At 45.8% G+C, this 20,982-nt stretch overlaps 1 protein-coding gene across 4 annotated transcripts in view; it reads left to right on the top strand.

Moving 5' to 3' along the window:
• Positions 1-20,982, top strand: part of ZNF462 (zinc finger protein 462) — a 389,210-nt gene that overhangs the window by 49,236 nt on the left and 318,992 nt on the right. The gene's annotated exons all lie outside the window — the stretch shown is intronic.

Below are 20,982 nucleotides of genomic sequence, written 5' to 3'. Positions count from 1 at the left end.
CAGACCCGCTTTACATAAGGGGGCAACTGAAGCCTGACTCCCTGGTAGTTACTAATACCCGGAAGAGGGCGGGAACGCTTCTATCATCTGAGGCTCCCCCGACAAGGAGAGCAAGAAAATCTATGGGGTGGGAAGGAAGGTAGCCTCCACTTCCGCTTACCAGGCAAGGATTGCCAACTCCACCACTCTGCTGGCTAGTTACAACTGCCACCAGTGGGAGCAAGTAGCTGCCCTCATCGACTCCACACCGGAACCCTTAAAGGGCCAGTTGGCCCAGGTTGCGTTGATTCGAAGAGGAGGTTGATTGTTCTCTGAATGTTTGATCTGCAAATTACTGGTGTCTCCCCCGTGATGAGCCAGTCGTCCAGGTAAGGGTACACTGGGATTGCCTCCCTGCGTAGGTGTACCGCAGCCACCGCCGTTGGAGGGGAGAGCCGTGTCCGGTTGCATCCTTAAGGCAACCTTTGATGACGCAGTTAACGCCGGCAGGCTAATAGCAGAGAGCACTGTCATTAAGAGGCATGCTTGGTTAAGACAGTGAGGGTTTAAACCCGAGACACAAGCATCCCTAATCGACATGCCGGTGGAGCCTAATCAACTGTTTGGTAAAGCGGTAGAGGACGCATTAAAGAATGCCAAAGATGTGTATGAGACTTTGAAATCGCTGGGACAGTTGACCAACAAGCCCCCTAATCAAAGAGGCAATAGTAATTTTCGTCGGCCACGCGGCCAAAATTCACAAAGAGGCTCCACTATTCACAGGGGCAGGGTACATCATGGGGTAACAGCCAGCAGTCTACCCAGAGTCTCAGCAGAGGAAACAAGAGGGGCAGTGGTAAGGCCCCAGCCCCAGCAGAGGCGGCACGCCTCCCGCAAAACAGTGACGCCGCGTTCAGGGTACCTTCTCGCACATCCCCAGTAGGGGGACACATTACCAACTTCACCCAAGCTTGGGAAGGGATCACATCAGACAGATGGGCGAAGTCCACAGTGTCCGCAGGATACTGCATAGAACAACTCGAGTGTCCCCCAGACCACCAGCAGATCCTCCTCGAGGAGATCGTCAATCTTCTAGCAAAGGACGCGATAGAACTCGTCCCGGGCAACCAGGTAAACCAGGGTATTTATTCAACTTACTTCCTTGTGCCAAAAAAAGATCTGACAATGCGCCCAGTATTAGACATACACCCTGCAAACAAGTATGTCAAGCCCCAAAAGTTTTGCATGACTACTCTCCAAGAGGTAATCCCCCTCCTAAAAAAAGGGGGACTACATGGCAACATTGGACATGAAAAATACCTATTTTCATATTTCCATGTTCCCAGCGCACAGAAGATTCTTGGGTTTCAAGGTGGACAGTCGGCACTACCAGTTCAAGGTGCTGCCCTTCGGTATAGCCTCGGCTCCAAGGGTATTCACCAAGGTACTGGCGGTGGCTGCGGTACCCCTACGCAGGGAGGCAATCCCAGTGTACCCTTACCTGGACAACTGGCTCATCACGGGGGAGACACCAGTAATTTGCAGATCAAACATTCAGAGAACAATCGACCTCCTCTTCGAATTGGGTTTCTCCATAAACAAGAAAAAATCAGGCCTAGTGCCAAGCACCTCCAAACAATTCCTAGGAGCTGTCCTAGACACTCACGAGGGGTTGGCCTTTCCATCAGAGGAAATAATTCGGAATCTACTACTGCAAATTCCTCTATATCAGCCCGGTCGCCAGATAAGGGTGCGCAAAGCGACGCGTTTGCTAGACATGATGGCGCCCTGTATTTACCTGGTCCCCACCGCGCGCCTGCGCATGCAACCCATGCAAGAATGGTTGGCGAAACAGTGGTCTCAGGCAAGTGGTCAGTGGGACGATCTAGTGTTCGGCCAACACTTGTACAAAGTCTTCACTGGTGGACAAGAGAGAACCTGTCAAAGGGGAAACCCTTTTACGATCCAGAGGTACAGGCTGTAGTCACTACGGATGCATCCCTGTCAGGGTGGAGAGCACACCTCCTTCACCACACAGCTCAGGGTCTCTGGTCTCACTCCGTGGCCAAGAATCATATCAATCTGCTAGAGCTTCTGGCAGTATTCAGAGCGATTCAAGCGTTCGAGCCCCAACTGTTGAACCTGTCAGTGCAGATCCTGACAGACTGCACTACTACAATGTTTTACCTAAAGAAACAGGGAGGGACTCGTTCGCCAAATCTGTCCAAGCTTGCCCAGACAGAAAATTTGGAAATGGGCACTCAAACGGAACATTTACCTGTCATTTCAACATGTTCCAGGGGCTCTCAATTCGCTAGCAGATGCTTTAAGCAGAGATCCCCTCCCAAGAGAACACGAATGATGTCTACTCAAAGAAGTCGTAGAAGACATCTTCTCACAATGGGGTTTCCCCACTACAGACCTATTCGCCACAAGCGAAAACAGCCAATGCCCAGAAATCTCATCTGGGTTCCCCCAGCCAGACTCCAAGCGGAACGCTCTGTGGATGAACTGGTCAGGAATGTTTGCCTACTCTTTTCCACCGACCCCTCTCATGAGGAAAGTGGTCAACAAGATGCACAGGGAATCAATGGCGCTCATCCTAGTTGCTCCCATGTGGGCGAGGCAACCGTGGTTCCCACACCTACGCAGACTAGCGGTGTGCGAACCCATCAGGCTCCCGTGCTGGTACAATCTACTGTCCCAGCACCAACGACAAACCGTGCACCCTCAACCCAACTCAATGAACCTGGCAGCATGGCTCCTGAAGTCATAGTTTGGACATCTCAACTTACCACAGAGATGTATGGACATCCTAAAGGAATCTAGGAAACCTAACACGAGGCACTGTTACTTTGATAAATGGAAAAGATTTATCTGGTGCCAGAATAAGCAAATCAACCCAGTTGATTGCACTCCTTCCAATATTGCCACTTACATGCTCCACCTGCTGGATGCAGGCCTGGTATTTAACTCACTAAAGGTACATTTGGCAGCGATGTCGGCCTACACCACTTCCCACAACAAGATTTCGTGGTGGAAAGTACCAGTGGTTAAAGCCTTCATGGAAGGGGTAAAGAGACTCCACCCTCCAATTTCTAACCCACCACCTGGTTGGGACCTCAATTTGGTGCTTGCTAAGCTAATGGGCCCACCATTTGAACCCATGCATAAAGCCAGTCCCAAACACCTGACCTATAAAACCGCCTTCTTAGTAGCCATTGCATCCATAAGAAGGGTCAGTGAAATTCAGGCCCTGTGTAAGTGCAGGATCCTTTCTTTACTGTTCATAAGGATAAACTGGTTCTATGAACACACCCTAGGTTCTCACCTAAGTTTATTTCTAAATTCCACGTTAAAAACCAGTCCATCGAGCTTCCGGCCTTCTTCCAAGAACCCAAAAGCTCTGCTGAGGTGAAACTACACACTCTAGATGTGCGAAGAGCGGCCCTCTACTATGTAGACAAGACCAGACCACTAAGGAAAACAGACCAACTGTTTGTCTCCATAGCTACAGGCAGAGAAGGAGATCGCGTCTCTAAAGGTGCCATCTCCAAATGGGTAGTCAATTGTATCCAACTATGTTACTCCCTTTCTGAAAAAACTCTTCCTTTTACGCCAAGAGCCCACTCTACAAGAGGCATTGGGGCCACTCTGGCTTTCATTGCAAATGTACCTCTTGACACCATTTGCAAAGCAGCTACTTGGAGCTCTAGTCACACTTTTACGCAGCACTACTGCATTGACACTCATTCCAAGACAGATACTCAAGTGGGACAAGCGGTTCTAAGACATCTGTTTGCTCAGGACCCTTCTCACATCCCACCTCCTTTTTCTAACACTGCTCGCTAATCTATGCACAGCTTGTGATCTAAGCAGATTCCACAAGCCTCAGAAGGGATGCATTACTCACCGTAATCGTATTTCTGATGCTTCTATTTGCTTAGATTCACATGCAACCTGCCCTTCCTCCCCTCTGAGAGAAGGCGCATGGATGCTTGTAGTCTTATCTTCCTATCTATCTGCTTGGATAATCTGTACTCGCGCTACTCCTCATGCTACCTCATGTCAGATAAAATACAATCTGAGGGTCCTAAACACATGAGGGATCCTGGGTACAGTGGACGTCACACTAGGGATAGTATTATTGGAATGCCTTGTGTCGATGCCCATTTTCGAGTTTCGAAAAACAAACTGTAATACTCCGCAGATTACGATTCCGGTGGGTAATGTGTGTGCATATATATATATATATATATATAATACATTTTACCGTGTAGAGCCACTCACACTAAGGACTCAGAGCGCTGACAGGACTGACAGAAACAAATAACATAAATTGGATCTAAACTATTCTATTAAACCACAGCCTTCTTATTCTTTACCTTTATCAAAAAGGAAGGTCCTTATACCTTTCTGAATGAGAGATGAGGATGGTATTGTCCTCCGTAAGATAGGCAACACACTCCACAGCACTGGAGCCCAAGTATCAAAACTGGTGCCTCCAAGCTTTATTAGATCGAAGCGTGAGTGCATCCTTATTGGACTGAATGGTTCTCCTTGTGGGTGCCATTTAACTACATGCATAGAGGTAAAAAGAGGCATCACCCAACGGGCACTTGTGAACAAGGGAGTTTGCCTTATGCTGTATTCTGTGCTCCAAAGGGAGCCAATGTAGCTTCCGACGAGCCTCTGACACACATGCTCATTTCCCAACCCCAAATACCACACAAACCACTCCATTCTGGACAGATTGCAATTTCTTAAGTCTGTTGGCCTTTGAAGTGCCAACCAACAAACAGTTACAGTAATCAAGCTTTGCATTGACAGTGGCCGATGCCACTATTGCCCTATTCTGCTCAGATAGATTGGGCCGTATCTGCCACAGCAATTTAATTTTGTATGAGCATGATGAGCGCAAATGTGCCACATGCTTGTTAGTTGAGAGTTTAAATAGACTCCCAATGTTTTAACATGCTGGCCAACAGGAATCCCATTGCCAGCAATCAAAACGTGGCTGTATTGGGGGTTCATTTTGTTTATGTGTAGAATCGCACCAGCATCAGTGATCAGCAACTTACTTTTCTCATTATTTAAAGCTAAAGAGTTTCGCGCCATCCAAGAATGAATTGCCGACAGACCTGATTGAACCTTTCCACATCTTTACAATAGACACCCAAGAGCTCAAGTACAATCTGGGTGTCGGCCACATGATTGGCAAATTGTACACCCAGACGGTCCAGCAGATCACACAAGGACCTAATTTAAATATCAAACAACAAGGGAGAAAGACGAGATCCTTGTTGGACACAAAGTCAAAAGCACGGGGAGGATTTTTTTATAACTCTTGCTTGTCTAGGCCCAAGAAGGCATCTAAACTACCTTGCTGCAGTGTTTGAACATTTCCCTACTGTCACAAGTCAATCAATCAGCAGCTCATGAGCAACCAAGTCAAAAGCGGCTGATAAGTCAAGTAATAAAAGCAATGCAATCTGACCTTGATCAACACTGGTTTGCTTTTAAATCCAACAGTGCTGTTTCCGTATCGTGTTTTGAGCGAAACCCCGACTGACCCAGCCCTGGTATCCTGTTTTGTTCAACAAATTCATAGCACTGGTGATAAGCATTTTGGTCAAAAATCTTCAGCAGAAACTGCACGGCACGTTGGTTATGGGGCAAAAATTAGCAGCTACAGTAGGCTCCATGTTATCCTTCTTTAGAAGAGGAGAGATCCAGGCTTTCAATAAACAATTTGGAACCTGGACCGCAGAAAAGGACACGTTGATCAGTTGTGTTATCCATGTTAGGAATGGGGGAGGAAGACGGTCTTTAAACAATGATGCAGGGAAAAAGCCACCTTTACACGAGACCAGTTACAACGCATGCGCAATAGATTGAACCTCTGCTTCCAATAGCTCCTTCAAAGAAAAAAATACGATTGAGTCTGCCAATAGTTTCATAATAGCCTGCGATTGGGCTTCAACCACTTGATCCCCTCTCAACATAACACACTTAGCAATATTGTCTTGTTGGCAGCCAACCTTCCGAGTAAACTAATCCTGTATGCTTTGACTCCAAACTTCATCATGAAGATAGATCATGAGGTTTTTCCTCCAGCATTCCAGCATACATGCAAGATATAGATTTGGTGGTGGTGATTCTATCATTTAAATTAGCTTTCATGGCAATCAGGTTATCCTCTTTATATTTTTTTATGCCCGTCTTATAAATCACAACTGTGGAGTCGCAGGAGTTCTTTCTCCAGCTCTGTTCAGCTGTGCGTTTATCTTTCCTAAGAGCAATTATCTTAGCTTCCTACATTGACAACAGAAAATTAGTTGGGTTGGCACACAGTTACCATAGACGTTAGTTGGGTTAACACACAGGTACCATAGTACAATAGCCAAAGTGAAATAAGCTCAGGAATGCAGACAGTGTGACTAAGTCAAGGTGGGATGTTCTTGGTGTCTTGTGATCTCAACATCTGTCAGACATATCCATATCTCCTCCTGTTTCAGTGATGGTCCAGGGTTTACATATTTAATCTGCCAGGTCTTTGCCAAGGACAAGAGAACAGTTTAAGTATTTTCTTTTTAAATCTAGGAGAGTATAGGATGTATAAAGTGAGTTTTTTTAATTTTGCAATATTGAAATCTCAATCAACGATGTTACATGTCCCCTTGTACTGCATACAGGAGTACCTTTCACCCCAATGCTACTGCAGCAAAGGATTTTCTCACCTGTCAAATCGTTTGTGTTCTGTAATGTTTTGTCTTGCATTCCTATTATTTTTATATACTTCAAAAGTGTATTTGAAACTGTTGTCTGTTCCATTTTACCTACCGTGCTAAAGGATACATGTTTAAGCTGGGATCTTGGATGACCTTAGAATGTCTGTACAGTGTAGCTACAATGGAACCTTGATCTTCGGAGATGAGCAGATTTAGCAGGAGTAAAGATTTCAATTTGCAAGCTACTAGTAAAGGCACAAAAATGCACTCGCCCCTCAATTATCCTCATACACACAACACACCAATAGTCCATTATTGAGACGCAATGCCACCTGGTAAAGGTGGAACAGCCCAAGCTTTATTGATGTTTAGTACATAACCTGATGCAAGTAATTCTTATTGCCAATCTGAACCCCCTTTCATAAATGCTCCATGCCAAAATTATAATGCACACATGTGGCAAAGGGCGGGTTCAAAGTCACATGTTCATTCTTTACTGTTCCCACAGGCTGAGGTTGCCTTTTAATCTTCTGGACCCCTGTTTCCAAATGTAATCATTGTATGCCTTATGCAGTCTAGTGGCATGTAAATCTCTAACTATACGTCATGGCTGGTTGTGGCATGGTGACCACCAGGAGCACACAATTATGCATCCACAGTCATTTCAGTTAACACTGGTGTCAGCTCTGTGAGTCGGGCCCTGCTATGACTGAGCTGATGTATATTGGGGTTTGATCTGTCTCCACGTCTGCCCTGTGGGGGCAATGGCCAGGATTCTGCCTCTTTGATCCCCACGCAGGAAGGACAACCCCTTCCTCCCAGGGTACAGGATCCTTCCTCAAGAGGTCTCCCGAGAACCAGTGTTTCAGAGGAAGCACTGGCATAACAAAGCCACTCTTGCACCAGGGTTTTGGCCACTGGAGTCACTTTGAAGTCAGCAGGCATGGGAAAGGGATGAGGTTGGAGTAGCCAGATGGGGGAGGTGGGCTAAGAAAAGGTTCCATCATCTTGGTTTCTGTTAGTACTCTCCACCTCCTATTTCTTGCAGGCTTTAGACCAATCCTCTGCGACATTCTGTGTCTTTATATGGAAAGGAAATCCTCTCCTTTTCTGATTCATTTGATTCATCTTTGGGTTCTTACAAGAACAGGAATCATTCAATGGACCTTTGTTGGGAGTACAGCCTGCTCAAAAGTCCTCTACCATAGATGTGATAACAGAAGGCATTCAAGGCAGATGAGAGCTCTGCCCCTAACCAACCCCAGGGAACATTGCAGGTGAACTGCTGCGGGTCAAGGTCTCACTACTGGCTGCATAGGACCCAGTACCCTGTTCTCTAGGGGTGAACAATCCTTTGTCTGCCAGCTAAGCTCTGTGGCGTAGGCTTGCCGAATCCCCTGGTTACTGGCGATTGGGCCTTCCATAACCCCAGAAGTCCAGCAACAGTTCTGAGCCCTGATTTCCACATTGAAACGCTCATGGGCTACACCGACGCAGACATAGCCAGTCTTCCCACAAGCTTCTTCATGCCACGTGTTGTAGCTGCTTGGATCGTTGTTGGACAAAGTCGACCAGCTCACCAACCCAACGCCATGTCACTTCCCCAGGAAGTTCTTCGAAGCCTGACTAAATGCTCTTTGAGCCCCAAAAGACAAGAAACCAAATGTACTTTGAAGTGGTCCACAGCATCCGGTCCACTTTAATTTGGGACTATAGTAACTTTTAAGCCCTTCTCTACCTTTTCTACAAGGACATATTGTGATGCTGGAAATGCATCGGAGGGACAGGGCCTCCGTATCCTTGTCCTTTACTGCTTTTTATCGTGTTCTGTTGTGTTTTCTGCGCAGGAGTTCATGTGGGACTCCTGGCGGTGTAGCTCTCTCTCTTGATTTGGTGAACAGACCCATGGGATACCCTTATGGCACCCATGTGTAGGGGTGCAACCCTGTGCCCCTAGTGTATGTTTTTGGGCACCTGAGTGTGACACACAAAGCAGGGTACGGGCTGGTGGCAGCGCTGTGCTGAAATAACTGGTGCCCTGAGCGTCCTCCATTTTGGGATGCCCAGGCCCTGTCATTGGAATCGGTAGATTCCTGATGGAGGCAAAATGGCCCCCATGGCCTCTTTCCTTCCATCGCTGTTACCTTGATCTTCCCAAAGTCCCGGGAAGCCCTGCCTCTGTCCCTTCCCCCTGACTGGCTGTTGGATGGAAGTTCCATATATGGTAGTGTGGGGAAGTGCTGACCAGACTGGCTAGAGCCTTCCCAACGACCGTATGTTATGGGTACGCCTGTGGGTGGGACCTGGGTGAATGGAGTGTGTGACGAATATGCATTCTATGTTGTGGGTGTCCAGTATCTGGTGGTTGACACAATGACTGAGACAGCCCTGCCCGAAACCAGTATGAATGCAGTATGAAGTGTTGAATGGCTCGGTACTTGTCTCAATACACATAACTTGTTGTGAGTGTCTGGAGAGAAGTGAATGGCCTGAATGCACTGTGTACCTGATTGGTTGCCTGCCAGCATGAATGCCCTTCGTAGTGATTGGATGCTTTAGTGTGACCCAGTGGAATGAATGGGAGATCAACAGTATATCTGGGGACCTCTCACTGCTAGGAATCGTGTTCAGAAGTGTTCAGAGCTGAAGTCCAAACTACGAAGACTAACTGGAGTGAAACTGACGCTTGACCTTGAAGACCTGCTGGACGAGAAGAATTGCTGTTGCTCTCCTTTGCAATCTGAAAGCTGCTGTGCCTCAAGGACTGACCCAGAGAGGACCAGGTAAGGCGCCCACTTCCCGAGCTACGAGGGACCATCGTGCACAGCAGATCTTTGCCTAAGCTCCCTGGTAGACAGACCTTCTACAGGCTGCCGACCCGATACGGGGACTGCTGCGGAAACCAAGGAGAAGCGTCCAGAGTGTTGTCCGCCACTGTTGATGACCGCCGTCGTCGACTGGAGCCGCTGTGCTCCCGTTTTGCCTAAGAACTTTCGAATCCAAGGACGCTCTCGTCCGCATTGCCGCCGCTGTATCCTGCTGGAGAAGGCCTGACCATGGACGCGCCGAGGAGCATCCACCAGTGGGTTTCCCACCCCCCAAAGACCACAGAGATGCCGACGACTCAACGCCCTTGCTGGGCCACAGTTCTTCCAACTCTTTGCGGTCCAGAACTATCGACAGCGAGGTGCCCCGCATGCCTCTTCCTTGCAGGACGTTTACGCTTCCCCGTCAGTGAGCACCGCTAGGAACGACGTGGCCACTTCACCGTCGTAGTTCGACCTGTTCTCCGTCAGACGTTCGTCGACCCGTGACTCCTGCCTGAAAGGGAGGACACTCAAGGAGGGCTGTCGATTCCCTGACGCGGAACACTACAATGCCAGGTAATTTGGGGTTGCAGAACTATTGGAAAGTCTAGTGTGAACAATATATGGACTGGGCTTGTATCTTTCTTCTACAGGTTGCCAAAGTGGGGGGGGGGGATCTCGACACAGAACTGTGTCTAGGTAGCAGGAACAGTATTCTGCCAAGTGTTCAACCATCTTGCTTTCCTTCCTCTCTCTACTGCTGGTTTCCTCTTTATGTTGATCTGTGTGTCATTCTGACCGTATGCACTTTAATGAGATCTAATAACGTTAGTGGTACCACTTTAGAACTGTATATATTTACCATTGCTGATTTTTGGAGTACAAAGTGAGTTATCGTGACATTGTATAAACCTTTGAATATTAATTATATAAAGACTGTGTTGTAACCGATACAGTGTGCGGACATTCCTTTGTGGGTGCTTGGGGACTACACTGTACTTAAGAACCAGCCCGCATCACCTCCTGAGAAGCTAGGCCTTGATTGCTCGACCACAACTACCAATAATAGAGAATCTTGGCAGGGGTCCTCTGTGCCTCCCCTCTATCATATAGAGAGCGGAAGTACAGACCCCCCCCCCCCCCACCGGTGGACTCTTTACACATATGCTGGGACCTTTTACATTTTTGCCAAGTCTCTTGCCTGAACACCCCTGCTTATCAACCCAGTTTGCCCTTTCTCACAAAGATCTGCATTCTTTGCGTTTCTCTTACAAGGATGGGTTTTAGAGTTTTAGTTGGTTGGTTGCTTTGATTTTATTAAAGTTCCTAGATTTTATAGAACCCTGATTGGACATTCTTTTATTTTGAAATCATTGTACTAAAACTGTTTGGGTTGCTACAGTTCTCAGCTCACTACACCCCTTCTGAAAATGTAGCATGGGTTTAGTTTAGGTGGTAGTGTGGGACAGAGGAAGGTGTGATTGGAAGCCAGTGAAGGTCTTGACGACAATGGGTAATGTGCTCTCTGTACTTTTCTTTTGATGATGCGTAATGCATCATTTTGTACGACTTGTAGCCCGTGTCGGTTTTTCTTAGGGGCGCCAATCAAAAGATCATTGCCATAGTCCAGTCTGGGCAAAACAATAGCCTGTGCGACTGAGCTACAATTGAATTCCGAGAGAAAAGGTAAAGATTTCCTAATAGTTTTAGGTAGTATGAGTAGTTTTGCATGGTTTTATTGACGTGATCTTCAGAGCTTACCGGGAAGTCTAGGTGGAAACCCAGGGGTTTGGTCTTATTTGAGACATGGATGCTAAATTCATGGATGTCGAAAACATGATATCTGGGGTCAAGTTTAGATCTATTATTCCCTGAGCCAAATATCAACAGCTTAGTCTTATTCCCATTAAGACGCATCCAATTTGAGTTCTTCCAAGATTCTATGCAGTTGTTACAAGTTTGCAATTCATTGGAATCGCGGTCATAATTCCCTTTGAGCTCGAGCACCAAGTTGGGTATCATAAGTGTAATTGCTGAAAAACGCCTCCAGCACATCAAGTAGGTCACACAGGGGCCTAATGTTGAGATTGTAAAGTAGCGGGACATACAGTCCCCCTCTGGGATGCCACAACTAATGTGGGTAGGGGGTGAGGAGGAATCACCCCAACAGACTCTAGAGCTCCAGTGGGATAGGAATCAATGTACCCAGTTGACAGAAGCTGGAACTGCATAGTCCTGTATCTCTTAAAGTAGAGAGAAGTCGATTATGATCCAAGAGATCAAATGCTGCTGGTAGGTCTAATAAAACCACCTTCCAGTTTTGTAAACGGAGGGAAGGCTCGTGCAGAACCCAGATGCTTAATTTACTTCCATTTAAAACGAAAAAGTTTCTATTGGAGAATCAACTTTTGATGGGTACCTATTGGTATTTTAAACCAGGTTTGTGGAGAACCTGGCTGTGGATAACATGTTCCATACAACAATTCCCCTTGTCTTCCTGAATTTTCTGCTTGCGTTTTGGATTGAAGCTGGAATAATCACTTCTCTACTTTCCAAAGCAAGGGGGGTGCTGCCTTAATTAGCATTACTTTAGCAGTTCAAGTGTGTTTGTGAAGTAAGTAGATTGTGGTGTATAGAGGGTGAATGGACTTTCAGAATGTTTCCCCGGCAGGGTTTCCCTATTGCAATTTTTTGTTTTCCATTTGTATTTCAAGATCACATTACAAAACATCAGTAAATACAACAATGGAACATCTTGCACTTCTAGAAGGAATATATAACCACATCTAGATGAAGGGCTTTTGCAAAAACAGAGGAAACCACTCAAGGGCTCTCTGAAACAATTGTGTAGTCCAATGCTGGTATCGGGATGGGTGGGGCGGATGAACAGAACATCCCTAGTCTGAAGTCTCTAGATTATAAAGGTATTGCTTTAGTGGTGCCCAACTGACTCTAGGGTGGAGACCTGTTTAAAGCTGTTCCTGGTAGTTAGTTTGTACATTGCAGCTCCACATTAGATCCTTCAGCCAGGACGGAGCCATAGGTGTAGTGGTAGCCGGCCAGTGCATTAAAATAATGCATTTGGCTATGATTAAAAACATGAACAGTGATTTATAGGAGTTTTTGGAGAGGCCATAGTAGGTAGGATAGATTGCCAAATCCATGATACCCTTGGGCAGGAACACATTTAAGTGAATGAAACCTGCCTTCTCTGGCTGACATTTAGGACGTTCTCCACTATTCGACCGCTTTAAATTCCTTTGCTTAGCGGGGGCGATGTAAGCCTGGTGTAGTATTTTAAAGTGTATTCATTTGTATTTGGTGTTGAGGGAGACCTTGCAAGTGTATTCAAAAATGCTCTTCTATGACAGAGCATTGATTTGTTTATCCATATCAGCCTCCCATCTAAATCTACTCTTGGGATCGGGGGCTGAGGGGAAGGAGTCATTCTATACAATGTAGAGATGATTCTTTGACAGCCCCCTAATATTATAATATATTTAAGGATGGGGTTTGGGTGGTTCTTGAGGGAATTTGGGCTCCAGGACTTGAATGCCTTAGTCATGCGATGGTATTGGAATATAAGTCGAACGTTAGCACAAACCTTACCTTCAATTTGGTCTTTAGATACAAAGTGACCCTCTGGGTACATAAGCTATATATAATTTATGCTGAGAGATGACCAGATTTAGCGATCCATCCCTCATCGTGGATACAAACTTCCTGACCCCCCAAAGAGTTATTTCTGGAGTGTAAGGGAACACTATGTTTTAACATTTATGAAGTTTCCCCCAGGCAACTGCTATGCTATAGCTTACCTGGTCATATTTCCAGGTTTCAGGCAAGCGTGTTGACAGTAGTAAGAGGCGCATTGTGTGTGTGGTGTTTTTGGGGTTTTAGAACTAGTGAATGCGGTTGGCCTCGCCATGTTTTCAGGGTTGGACAGGGGAGGAGATGTATCGGACTGCCTTGTCAGCTAGTGATCTGAATGGATCCGCTTCACCATGAGTGGAAATAGTAAAACATTATCATTAGACTGCCAGTTCAGTCCCCAAGGCCCTAATGTCAGTTTCTAACCTGAGCATGTCCCATCTGATGGTTTCTAAATTGCCACCCTTCATTCTAAGAATATTGATCTTGAAGACTTCCTTTACCGTAGACGTTGGGGAGATGATCCTAAATTGTTGTCGAAGAAAGTAGTGATCGTTATTTCCAGCTCTCTTCTAAATGCTAGATTCTTTGGAGAAGAAGACTTAAAACACCACAGGGGTAATTTGTACCCGTCAAGTGGAATGTCCATTTCATTGATGAATGGGCTGACAGTGTCCTGGTGAGAAGGGTGCAAGCCTTGGAGCTGTGAACTAATGCTGTGGACATGAGTAGCAAGGCAATTCTCGAGTACATATTGTGGATTGAGGAATAATCGGTAACTGTTGAGTCTCCGGATTAAGCGTATGCCACAGGGCCACAAGACCAAAGGAGACCTAGCTCTGTGAAATACCTGATCGCTAGGGCTTTGGGTCCTCTGGGTCTTGACAGAAGGAGCAGTTCGTGGTCGGTACAGGATCGATCGGGATGGATATGCACGAGGAGGAACTGTCCCCCTTCCACCCTGTGAATTTGTAACTCGGGGATTGTTGGACACCAGCTCCTCACACCACGAGTTTGCCTTCCGGTATTTACGTGGAGTGAAGACGGTGCGAAAACTGAACTGGAAGACACAAGGGACTCATACGGAATATCCAAATTAACAAGGTACGGATAAGCCAATAAGGAGAAGGAAGGTTGGAGTCAGGCCAAAGGTGGAGGATGGCCAGAAAACAATGTAAGGAGGAAGAGTGGCAAAAATAGGAACACAAGCAGAAAGGAAAAATCAGGAACCAACTAGAATACAGAAGGGCAAAATCAGAAAAGGAGGTGGGGAGGATCAGAACACGGAAGTAAAAGCACAGAAGGGAAACTACAATGGAAAAAAGGCCAAACAAGGACCTGCACCGATGTCGGCGATGGGAGCACCAGCGGAAAAACAAGCGCCATCCTGTACACAGTGAGATGTGGCGGTAGTAGCTCGGTGCAACACCCCAGTTTCCAAGGGTGGTGTTGATGGAAACAACGCACCAAATGTGTAGCATGGACTGGGGTGGCTGGTTCCCTGGTTTGATCAGCTGCTGAATAACCCAGCAAATCAATCAAGTAATACAGACTGTCCCTTCGGTATTTAGAGTCGCCGATGCAACACACCTAGTATTGAGGACTTCCATTGATGTCTGTTGGAGCTGGACAAGCCGTTTGTCTTCCATACTGATCAACCACATATGACTTTAGTAATGAGATATGAAAGACAGGATGTATTCTCCAAGCAGGGGGTATATGAATGCGATAGGCCACTGAGGATATTTGCTGCAAGATGGAAAAAGGTCCAAGGTACATAGGAGCCAGTTTAGTGGGCAAGTTAAATATAGGTACAGAAGAAAGCCACACAAGGTCCCCCACTTGATACTCTGGTACCACAGATCGATGTTTATCTGCTTGTTGTTTCTGCCATTGTTTGGTATCCTGCAGTACGATGGACATGGTTCTGTGTATGTCTTGTACTTGTCTGACCAGATCATCAGCAGATGTAACGGGGCTGCTGGAAATGGATTGGAAAGGAAATACCTTAGGGTGTTATCCTTAAGTAACAAAGAGTGTTGTCTGTTTGATGGATGAATGGCAAAGAGTTGTTAAAGCTATTTTGTCTGTTTCCAAATAACTGGTCCAATCATCTTGGGTGGCATTGACAAAACATTGCAGGTACTGTTCCAAAGTCTGATTGGTTCTCTCGGTTGGCCTGTTGCTTTGGGGATGATATCCAGAACGAAGACCGCTGAAGTTGAATGTGTTCATACAAAACTGAGACCAGAATCGGGGAAACAAACTGGGATCCACAATCTGAAATAAGTTTTTTGGGTAATCCATGAAGACGATAGACAATATATATTGTGGAAAAACGCTGTAGCTGTCCGAGGGGCCGTAGGTAAGGCACAAAGAGGAATGAAATGGGCTAGTTTCAAGTAACAGTCAATTACACCCATTATACAAGTCATCCCATTAGATCTGGGTAAGTCCACAATTAAATCTGTAGCAATGGGTGTCATGGGTATGGTGATTGTACAATGGGTTGCAAGACACCTGTGGGTCTTTGTCTTCGGACCTTGACTTGAGCACGTATCGGACAAGAAGACGGATAAGCAGCCACTTGTTAAGCTAGCACAAGCCACAAAAATGACATGACACCAATTGGCATGTGGCCTTGACTCTTCTGTGTCCAGCCGGACTAGAATCATGTAGGCCGCAAAGATGGCTTCGCGTTGATCACTAGATGCCACATATAATCGATAGTGAAAGAAGCGTAATCCATTTTGCAGTTGAATGTCATGGTTTCGCAGAAGGTGTGGATTCAATGATCAATGAATGTTGCTTGTTGAATCTGTTCTAGATTTGACTGAATGGCTCTGATAAAGTGCTTAGCAGGAAGGAGGGGTTCAGAAGGAAGATCCACTGTTCTTTCAGTGGCAAGGGAATGAGAGAGGGCATCTGCCTTTTTATTGGCAATCGCCCGGAATGTAAGTCGGAGTGTACTCATACTGAGAGAAAAGAAAATGCCAGACAGGCCGGACGACTATTCCGGCATTGTAGATTTTTCAAGCATTGCAAGTTGCGATGATCGGTCCATACAGTAATCTGAATCTGTGCTCCTTGAATGTGATGCACCCAGTCTTCAAAGGCCCCCTTGATAGCCAAGAGTTCCTTTTCTATGACAGCATAGTTTTCACTAGGGGTACGTTTCCGTGAGTAGTATGCCACTGGATGTTCGATCAAAGTACATGGATCGGCTTGCAGTAACACTGCTTCAATTGCGCTGTCGGATGCATCAGCCCCAATTATGAAAGGCAAGGTATCATTGGGATGGTGCAGGATGGGTGCAGCTATAAAGGCCCTCTTTATTGATTGAAAGGCTGTTTTTGCTCGCTCGTCCAAAAAAAGGGTTGGTTGGCACACAGCACCAGAGTGATGTCAACAGATTATGTCGCAAAATCGGAAATTAAATCCCGATATAATTGGCAAATCTGAGAAACCATTGAACAGCTTTCCTGTCCAAGGACTCTGCCAATCCTTAATAGCTTGTACTTTTACGGGATTCATTTGTCTATAGGAATCACTTGTGTCCCAAAAACCCAATCCGGTTCTGATGGAATGTGCACTTTTCATTCTTGATACATAGGTAATTGTCCAAGAACGTTCAAGAACCTAAAATGAGAAAATCAAGATATCGTCTAAGCAGACTCATACTCTCAGTCCGATTAAGTCTGAAAAGATGGAGTCCATAAATCTCATGAACACTGCCAGGGCTATTGCAGGGACCAAACGGCATGAAGCAAAACTCAAAATTCTCCTGGGAGGGTTTGAAAGCTGTTTTCCATTAATCTCCTGGCTTTATCCAGACCAAGTGATAAGGCCCACGAAGATCCAGTTTAGTGAAGACTTTAGCATTTCTAAGTGACCCCAGGATATTGCGGATTTGGGGCAATGGGTAGCGATCACAGACTGTTATTTCATCAAGCTCTCTGTAGTCAGTCCACATGTGCCCTCCTTTGGAACGAAAAGTCAGGCGCCAGTAAATTATTTAGAGCCCGCTGACAACCCGCCTGTAGCACGGCCGGACTCGGAATGAGGCCCATAGACACTGGGTGCGTCTATGGCATTTTTCTTCTTCTGAAAGCAGTCATCGAATGGCTCCTACTTGCATATGTTCAGGATGCTCTGTTTCCGCAGGAGAAATACGCTCCACTGGTTGGGATTTAAATGTGGGGTGTGTTTGTACAAACTTTTCTTTTCCCCTTTTCATTCTGCCAAATGATGATCGATACGGATGACCTGATCAATCAGAGAAGGGCGATCCAGAGGCTTAGGAGTATGCACCAGTTCACCTTTGTATTCTTTACAGAAGCCACGTCGGAAGAGAGTACGTTTGGTTATCTCCGGCCAATGAGCATCTGTTGCCAATTGGCGAAAACAACTGATATACTGAATCAAGTCCTGCGACCCTTGCTTCATGTCCACTGATTGATTTTGGGCCTTGGAGACTAAATTAGGAGATTGCAATGTTTCCAGAAAGGTCTTTTCAAAGTCTTGGAAATAATTCAGAATGGGGCAATTAGTCGAGAGATAAGAGGCAGCCCAAGCAAGGGCATTGCCAGCCAGGTTGCTCAAAACCTATCCAATTCTTGCTTTAGCCTGAGCGAAATGAGCCAGTCGAAACATTAATTGTATTTTGCAATGGTTGCAAAATTCTAACCACTTCCGGGGGTCCCCATCATATTTCAAAGGCAATGTATCTGCCAAAGCATGTTCAGATGCTGAGGTCGAGAGGTCCTGAGCTAAGGCAGCCCTTAGGGTGGTGCTTTCTTGTCTAAGCGTAGTGACCTCGACGTAAAGCTTGTAGTTCATCACAGATTTCCTGGATGGCATCCATATCTATTCTGGTGGATGGCCGTCTTAATCTGTCAAATACCCGATTGCTAGGGCATCAGGTCCTCAGAATCTTGACAGGAAGAGCAGTTTGTGGTTGTTCCAGGTTCGCTCTGGATGGATATGCGGGAGGAAGAACCAGCTCTCTTCCGCCATGTGAAGTTGAAACTCAGGGATGATGGACACCAGCTCCTCACACCATGGGTTCGCCTTGCAGTATTTCCATGGAGTGAAAACAGTGCGAACACTGAACCGGAAGGCACAAGGGGCCAGAGTCGGGCCAAAGGTGGAGGATTGCCAGAAAACAATGGACGAAGAAGAGCAGAGAAAATGGGAAAAGAAAAATCAGGAACCGACTAGAATACAGGACACAATTGGAAAGGGGGGGAGAGGATCAGAGCAAGGCACCACACAGGAAAAAGGGACAAACGTTGGACAAGGACAAACTGCAGTACCTGCATCGAAGTCGGCGATGGGAGCACCAGCAGAAATACAGACGCTGCCAGCCTGTACACGATGAGTTGCAGTGGCAGTAGCCGGGCGCCATACCATTTAAGGATTTCTTGTTTGGCAAGTCTGAGGGTTCTAGGTGCGTTATTGGATCCATCTTAACAAATCAGTCAAGGATAGTGCTGAAGTCTCCTCCCCAGATAATTTGGGAACCAATGTATTTCAAACATTTCTCAAATAGAGATCCAAAAAATAGTGTTGTCAATATTGGGCACCAGAGAATATCACATAGCAACCGTTTGGGTGTCATTCACAGTTGAAGACCATAAATGGAAGAGACATTTTGATTTCATGTTAAAAATCCCAGGGAAGATGAGAAAGATGTATAAAACCGTGAGTGACCACGTACCTTCGTGAAGCACTCGTTGGGTGCTCCCACTTGGTGTATTTCTTCAATAAGAATAATCATAGCCCTTGCCATTCACAGTAAGCCTGCACTGGGCTGGCCTGATGGCATTGTGTAATTCCCAAACATTCCAACTCAGCAGAGTAGAGTACCCGGTAGCCACTTTCTTGCAGGGGGAGCTACTGTAATTTTAGAGATCACCACAAAGACTGCATCTCTACAGAACATCTATCCCTAAAAAGAGAACACGCCCTCAATCAGCCACGGCTTATCTACTAGTTACATCATCATTGGGAATCTTTTAGCCATCTTGGTTCAATATGGATGGAAAAGTCCACCCCTTGGACTGCATGTCTAGCTTGTTAGAGGCCTGAGTAAGATACTAACTATATATAAAGGACCAGGGCAGGGTGGAAGGCAGTGAAAATATTGTTCATTTTTTGTCCTTTTGTTTTTGGGGGTTACCATTTAGACGACACTGCTTTGCCCATCTGGAAATGTACTACTTTAATGAAACTCTGATAGTTAGCGGCTTTGTTTTTATTCTTCTATAGTAGTTTGCCATTTTTCAGCATTTTACATCAACCACTAATGTATCACAAAATGTCTTGTTATTCTCTGACGCCTTCTCCCACGTAGAACCCCTCCCTACCCTGGCCCCTATGCTAAAGCACCTTGTATCGTCATAGACATCAAAGTGTGTACAATTTCAATGTTAAGTATCCTTGGTGCTGCATTTCTTCATGAATGGCAGCCACAGTTCGTCTCTTTGGTTTGGGCTCATCTAATAGGTGGGAAAGTCTTCCAATTGTTTAAATATACCAAGCCTTTCTTCCTTCGTAGGTGTCGCTGATCTCTTCCAGTGTAATGCCACAAAGCTTCTTGCCACTATTAACAAATTGTGCAGCATTTGTACCACTGCACATCCCTCACCTCCCCTCCCAGTGTAGGCCAAATACAAGCTGCAGCGGTGAGAGTAGACTGGGTGCTCCTTCCAGCTCTTTGTTCAAGGACAATGGCTCCTTCAATATCTCCCCAGATTCCCTTCACCCAGGCCAAAAACTCTGATCTTCTTGAGCACATCTCCAACAAGTTACGCTAATATCTGGGTACATTTGTGACAGATGATGTGGAGAATAATGCCAACCATGTAGTGTTTTGATCACCTGCCATTTGTATTGAAGTGATATGGAAGATTCATAAGACTTATGGCACATCAGATCCCACCCTTCGTATGAGATTTTCTCGCCAAGCTCCTGACCAATTTGTATCCTGACTTTTGTGGGTCTCTAGGATTAGCCAATATTATTCTTGATACATACAATCTATTAGGCCCCTTGAACCTCTTCTTATCAATATAATTCTTTCAAATGGCAAGAGGTCTCTACATAGACTGTTCCCTTTAGTTGAACATAGAAAAACCACCAGCAAGGGGTGGATCTGTAGGTCCTCTCCTAGTTGCTTACATGATATATTCCCTTCCTGACCACATCTGTCTTGCTTTCCTTCTTTCCATATGTCCCATAATATTGCTAAAACCGGGTTGATAATTATTCTTCTGGAGATCTTTGATTGGGGAACCCAGAGCAATGCACACATTTGAAGAGGGTATAGTACTGTGTTGTCTAACTGCGAGTAGAGAGTGGATCCAAGTAATCCATCAGTACTCTTAGTTACGCTACCCTGTTATAGGATTGCATTTCCGGGAACCCAACTCCTCCTGCCTCTTTGGGTAGGACTAGCATCTCGTAGGCAATTCTAGGCCTGGACCTTCACCACAATAATTTCACTAGCATTCTTCGGACTATGTAGAAACCACTGGTCACCCAGACAGGCATCATCTGAACTGAAAATCAGAACCTGGGTAGTGTTGATAGACTTCAACTGCACCATCCAGGAAAGGGATGCTTTTTCCCATTAGATGTGTCATTACATACTCTATCCGACAGTGGGAGATAAGTTTCTTGTAAAGATCTATCAAATCCCTAGGTATGAAAACTCAGATATAGCCCCTCCTTTTGGATATGAAAGGGCGAGGTTTCTAGGAATTGGTCCTCTTCCTCTGATATTTTGCCTACAGGGAAGGTGTTTGATCTAT

This window comes from Ambystoma mexicanum, chromosome 6q (genome assembly GCF_040938575.1).
Source record: "Ambystoma mexicanum isolate Mex_15411 chromosome 6q, UKY_AmexF1_1, whole genome shotgun sequence".
In the NCBI taxonomy this organism is placed as follows: domain Eukaryota; kingdom Metazoa; phylum Chordata; class Amphibia; order Caudata; family Ambystomatidae; genus Ambystoma; species Ambystoma mexicanum.
Note: the sequence above shows the minus strand (reverse complement) of the source record. Positions and strands in the feature narration are given on the sequence as shown.